This window comes from Nicotiana attenuata, unplaced genomic scaffold (assembly GCF_001879085.1).
Source record: "Nicotiana attenuata strain UT unplaced genomic scaffold, NIATTr2, whole genome shotgun sequence".
NCBI lineage: Eukaryota > Viridiplantae > Streptophyta > Magnoliopsida > Solanales > Solanaceae > Nicotiana > Nicotiana attenuata.
Genome location: NW_017670335.1, coordinates 324840 through 332258, shown reverse-complemented (window position 1 = coordinate 332258; position 7419 = coordinate 324840).

The window sequence follows — 7419 nt, the reverse complement described above, 5'->3', positions numbered from 1 at the left end:
CGGCAAGGGAAATAATATCATAAACAATAACATCCCGGCAAGGAAAACAATATCATAAATAATAACATCCCGGCAAGGGAATCAACAATAACCAATCTCGTTCCAACAATTAACTTCACAAAATGAACCCCAACTTGAGTCAATACTCAACAACGGTCAAATATCAAGAAATCACCATAAGCCTGGTCCAACATGAATACTCATCAAGTCAAGCATGAATAGTACATAATAAGGATCACGAAAAAAAACCAAAAAGCACACTAACCTTAACAAAGCAACAAGACATAATAAGCACGTGATAATTACACCGGTAACCACAACAAATGGACATGTAACATATTTACACGGAGTCATAGAGGAACTCACAATCAAGAAGTATCAAAACCATAAGGAAGGCAATCACTTCAATTAAGGCAATTAGGGGTCAAGTAACACGTAAGAATTATAGGAAAGCTAGCAACCTCATATGGAGCATATAGAGGTAATTTAAGCAATTAGGAAACTCAAGCATGACACAATACTTTGCACATAATGAACATAAGGACCTAAGAACCCTAGAGGCAAATTTCCCACAAATAATTCCGAGCACACACTCGTCACCTCGCGTGCACGGACTACAATTAGCATAGAAGACTCAAACCCTAAGGGGAAGTCCCCTACACAAGGTTAGTCAAGATACTTACCTCAGTCCGGCCAATTCAATACCCAATTTAGCTTTTTCTTTATCGATTCATCAACGCTCAGCTCAATCTAGCCAAAAACGATTTGAATACATCAAACAATGCAAGAGAAAATAATTTCAATTGACAAAACTATGATTCTTATATAATTTACAAAAAGTCAACTCCCCGAGCCCGCACCTTGGAACCTGACAAAATTTACAAAAACCGAACATCCATTCCGCTACGAGTTCACCCGTACAAAAATTATCTAATTCCGATACCATTTGGTCATTCAAATCATCATTTTACATTTTTGAAAAATTTCACAATTTTCCCCAAATTTTCCTATAGATTCTTATGAATTTGATGTTAAATCTAAGATAAAATCACAGAATATAGTTGGAAATTAATTAGAGACACTTACCCAATGATTTGGAGAAGTTTGGGTCTTTGGAAAATTGCCTATGGAGGTTTAGGGTTTGAGAAAATTGAAAAATGGATGAAAATCTCGTCAAAAATCTCACTTAACAGGCCTCAGATGTCGCATATGCGACCCAGGTTCGCAATTGCGAACCCTCGCAATTGCGAACCCTCGCAATTTGTGAACAAGGCAGGGCTAGCAAAAGTCGCATTTGCGACAAAAAGTTCGCATTTGCGAACTGGGCATCGCAATTGCGATGAAAAAGTTCGCATTTGCGACCACACCAGAAACCAGCAATTTTTCCCGACACGAAAATGAGTATAACTTCCTCATATGATGTCCAAATTTGATGATTCTTTTTCCTATGGCTCCGTAATTTCGATACGGATCTAATGGTTCAATAAAATCTGAATTTGGATCTCATTTGCTCAATATGGAATCATTTTTGCTTGAAGAAACGACGATGAAACATCCAAAAACAAGCGCAACATAGCCTAAACCTATCCGAAACTCACCCAAGCCCTCAGGGCTCCAAACCAAACATGCACGCAAGTCTAAAAACATCATACGGACTTGCTCTTGTGATCAAATCATCAAAATAACATCAAAAACTATGAATTTATCCTCAAAACTCATGATTTTCTAACTTTTCAACCGGACGTCCAAATCACGTCAAATAAACTCCGATTCTCACCAAATTTCGCAGATAGGACTTAAATATCATAACAAAATTGTACAATGCTTCGGAACCAAAATACGAGCCCGATACCAACGAGTTCAAACATTAATTCATTTATTTATTTCCTTTAAAAACCAGCACAACAATTTTCTTCAAAAATTGTTTTCTAAGGCTAGGGACCTCGGAATTCAATTCCGGGCATACACCCAAGTCCCATATTTTACCGCGGACCTCCCTGGATCGCCGGAACACAGATCAGGGTCCGCTTACCAAAAATGTTGACCAAAGTCAACTAAAACTAAATTTTAACTCTAGAAATTACTATATTTTTTATATTTTCACATAAAATCTTTCCGGTTTCACGCCCGGACTGAACATGCAAGTCGATACACATAATATGAAGCTACTCGTGACCTCAAACTGCCGAACCGGATGAAATTGCTCAAAATGACCAGTCGGGTCGTTACATCCTTCTCCACTTAAACATACGTTCGTCCTCGAACATGCCCGGAGTCGTTCCAAAGCCATTGAACCACTGTATAAGCTCCTCATACATACACCCGGGGGTAATTCCCCATCATCCAACCTATGCAGAACTGACAATGCAACTTAACTGAAGGTCTCATCTCCTCCTTAGTCCATAACCTTAGAACAGGACCCAAACCTCAACATCTGAAATTCATCATAGGACCCGAATTCCACATCATCACACTGAACACACCCAAACAAGCTGAATCAAGCCAAAAATTCCAATCCAGAATACAATCACATGTTGTTCCACACAACTCACATACTCGAAGCAATAACCTCTGACCACCATAGCTGCTCAAATAACATCCTGGATGCCGGCAATATAGATCACATTGAATACAACCTTGTTTCGGACTTCCACAACACTACCCAGGATAAAGAGACATGCGGAAACTCATAGCCGCCCATGAAGTCAACAAGTCACGAAGCTCTCTCGCCCGCCAAGGGCCATTACCCAAATCTTAGCAGAAACACCCTCTCACTTCCAAACACTCTCCACCCCTAATACCATAGCACTAATTTAGGTCTAAGCACCTCATCTCAGCCAATACAAGCAGCCCAACTAACAACTCATCACGGAACCACACGGATTCTCACACTACACAGTTCGTACACCAAACCAGCAACAACTAAATCACGCAGCACGAATAAGGGAAATCCAAGTATAAGAATTATCTAACAAGTACAACATGTGTAGCAACAAAAGTATAGTTTTTCATCAAATCATCCAACAGAGGGAAAACACAACACCAAATAAATACAAGAAAAGGGTACCCCTCATAACATCCGCTGCGGCGTGCAGCCCGCTCCCAAATACTCATCAAGCCAAAATGCTCGGGTCCACTGATCACATAAATATTGATATCAGGCACAACAGAGTGCACAAGTAAAACTGTGGGAACAATGAATAGAAGTAATAAAATATGAGAGAAGCAAGCACATATAAGGTGCGATGAGCAAATCAACATCACGAGGGCTATCTCGCCCGCCTCGCCATAAGGCCTGAATAGAGTTACAACATGCGCGGGGTATAATCATACAACCTCACCGCGTAACACAAAATAAAAGAGTAGCACATAACATAAGCTAGGGGAACAAATGATATCCCTTCTACCTGATCACATAACCAAAATGAAATCTCACAGAGGCTCACAAACTTGATCTGACACGACATACATATTCTCGCTGATCCTCCAAATAGCCCAAAACCAAATCCTGATCCTTCCCAATTAGATAGATATTCTTCAAAAAGATCCACAGTAACTTATCGATAATACATGCTACTAATTACCCCTTCTCAACATTTCTTTACAATCCGCAAACGGAAATAGTCCCCATATGAGGGTATCTAGCCCCAAACCTCAGGAATACCAAGATTTCCGTACCTAACGCAACTACACAAATTGAATGGTTGATATATTACTCACACCCTATCATTCTGCTGAAGCACCCATATAGGATTTCTGGCCGCGTAACAAAACATGAACCTCGAAAACCTCAAAACCCAGTAATCAGCATGCTACTAGCCACACACCCGCAAACCAAAACTCAAGGTCCTTTCCAAAAATGCATGCTCCTCACATATGATAGCCAACAATGCCACACTCTATAAACTCCAAATACTGATCCAGGAGAAAACCGCAATGTATCACATATTCCTTACGCTCATAGTAGACAGCCAACTCAAGCCATTACCAAACCACCGAGGACTCTTCGAGATCCGCCCGCTCACAACTAAGCCATCAGGACTGCACCTCCCTAACTCAACCGAGTCACACAAACCTTCCAATCCAAGAGTGCTGCCAGAAATGCCAGTAGAGAATTCCTATTCAAAGGACCAATTACTTCATCGCTATGCTAACCCAACACCACGGAGATGACCCATTTCTTCGGATAGTCGATATGCAATAATCCCAAGCAAAGTACAAATACAGGTGATCCTAACACGAACCACGTAGCCCAAAAGCTTATAAACCACTGCATTTCCTCTGAAGCACCCCGTCCTGCCGCAACCACGACACCTACGCTGAATAGACCTTCTGTGAATCTGAAGTTTTTCCTCCGACTCCCCTTCATGCTGATATGTAGATCCATTAATGTCACGAAAACACTGTAAGCTCCAACATCATCTCGTGCAAGATCTCAGACCTTGGTCATACACAAAATTCGGGAACCCACTAATACCACATATACACATACCTCAAGCCGAATCTGATATAAATCTAACTCTACAATCTCAATGTCACTATTGAACTCCTCCACTTGGCGCAAAGCCATAGAAAACAACATCTGATGATCCTTAAAAATAACCTTCAAAGCTCATACAACACAAATCACAAGGTACTCCAATACCACCAACTATTCCCAATCAACACCCTCATCAATCAAATGCCTGAAATCGCTGCGCCTCCATATGAACAACTGAATAACCTCTAAATGCCTCTGTATCTTCAGTCTGGACAACACGTTGAGACAATGTCTGAGCATCCCTAACTCCCTCGTAGCCCGTCTGCAGCATCACGAACCACTGGCGCATAGCGGACACTAAAAGCGTAATATTATACAAGAGTGGATGTAAAGGAACATAAGTTATATACTTCGAGTTGAATCAATATCGCACAATAAAGAATGAAAGAAGTGGAATTTCCTAACAGTGCTGTAGCCTCTCGAAGATAAGTATAGACGTCTCCGTACCGATCCGCAATACTCTACTAAACCTGCTTATGACTCGTAGCACCTATGAACCTAGAGCTCTGATACCAACTTTTCACGAGCCAAAATCCCTCCGAAGGAGTCGTGATGGCACCTAGTCGCTAAACTAGGTAAGCCTAACATTAACTGAGATAACATTGACATTTACTAACTTCAAATTTAAATAACTCTGAATAAATCATAATTTCCCAAAACTAGTGGTACAAGTCATAAGCCTTTCTAAGAGTAGTTATACAAAATAAATACAACTTTATTCCAAAACAAGAAGGAATCAATGGAATGTAATTACAAACGAAGGTGACTCCAAGGCCTGCCAATGCAGCAACAGGTTGCCTTGAGTCTCCACCGCGACAATCCGCACAGCTACTATCGATCAATACCTGGATCTGTACACAAAAATGTACAGAAGTGTAGTATGAACACACCACGGCGGTGCCTAGTAAGTATCAAGACTAACCTCGGTGGGGTAGTGATGAGAAAAAGTCAAGACACCTACTGGTCAGACAGATTAAACAGGATACGATATCAAATATCGAGATAAAGGTAACGAGGTAATATCAACAACAGGGATAAATCAATCTATAAACAGTCGAAATAATGAGAGGAAACTTGGATGGAAGCGAAAGATAACCAAATAAATCAACACAAACATAGCTGGAACATAGAGAAGTAAAATGAACTCAAGTAAGGAAGACAGTGTCAACTCAATCAATCATATCGTTTCTGGAGCACAACCCCAGCCATCTCAGAACTCGATGTCTCATATCATAACCTCAATTTCCAAACCTTTAGCACATCCGACACCTTGTGCCCACATATTTTGTCTCACTTTGTACAACAACGTTCTCATGTTACTTAGTACATAACCATAACCCACATTATGAAATATTATATTATATAGTGGATGTCTATAACTCCTAAAGAAGTTACTCCCACTACTCTTCTTCATTAACCTCCCATTGCGTCATACAATTATGGTTGTAATTCCTACAACCTCATAACCTCCTCCATGATCTTAATAGTTAATACCATGTTCATGATATCCCTGTGATGACCCGATAGGTCATTTATAGTTTTACCCTTCATTTTTGTGTTCCGAGACCTGGAATATCTCTATTTAGCCTTCCTCAATTTTCGTGTGCAGTCCGTTTTTTTTTTCAGAAAAATTTTAAGTGAAAAATTGATAAAAATGTGAAATATTATCTTAAAACTAATTTGAGTTGACTACGTCAACGTTCTATGTAAATGGATTTAGATCAGTGTTTTGACGGTCTTCGTGGGTCCGTGTTATGATTTGGGACTCGGGCGTATGCCTAGAATTGAATTTGGAAGTCCTAACTTGATTTAACATGATATTGTTGAAAACTAGCAATTTAATGGTTTAAAGAATTCCTAAGTTGATCGTAGATTGACTTTGTTGCTACCGGGTTTGGATTTCGATTCCCGAACTTGGTAAAGGTTTATTTCAGTATTTATGACTTGTCTGCAAAATTTGGTGCAAAATTGTCACGACCCAAATTCCATTATAGGACGTGATGGCGCCCAACACCGTTGTTAGGCAAGCCAACCCTAAATCAACTAGTGAGCTCTCATTTATTTTCATAAACAATCCCATCATTTACTTAACTTAAATTTAAAGCAATCGATAATTTACAATTTTATAAGGCAACTGAATCGGGAAAGACTAAGGGAATCATATTAATAGAAATACAACCCAAAAGTAATTGTCTACTAATGTGTGTGCCAAGATCTAGTGTCACAAGTACGAGGGCAACTAGTAGAATGTACAAAATAATATAACTATCCTACTGCCTGAAATAGAATGGACAATAATAACAAAATGAGAGACTCCAGAATGCTGCTGAACGGCTTAGAAGGGGCAGCTCACCGTGGAATCTCGGTCAAGTATCAGGAACGCGCGCTAGACGGGTAGCTAGATGCACCTGTCTCAGATCCTGTACAATTAAGTACAAAAGCGTAGTATGAGTACATAAACAATATGTACCCAGTAAGTATCCAGTCTAACCTCGAAGAAGTAGTGACGAGGGATCGACTTGACACTTACTAGGGTCAATAATGATATAATTTAAGTGCAATGCTATGCATGGATGGCATGAATAAATAACAGTTAATAACAAGAAGTGACATGTTCTTCATAAATAATATTTCAGTTAGCAATCTTTATTTCAAGGCATTTAAAGCAGTTCAAATCACAGAAAGTACCAAGCAAATAGCATGCGCAAATAATGCCGAGGTCGTACGGCCCGATCCAACATAATAATAAAGTGTGCACTGCCGGATGGTCGAACGGCGTGAACCATAGATGCATCTATTACCCCGCTCGCGAATCATGCATGCGACGCGGTCACATATGAATAAACACATCAAACAGTCAATCAAGAATTCATCAGGAA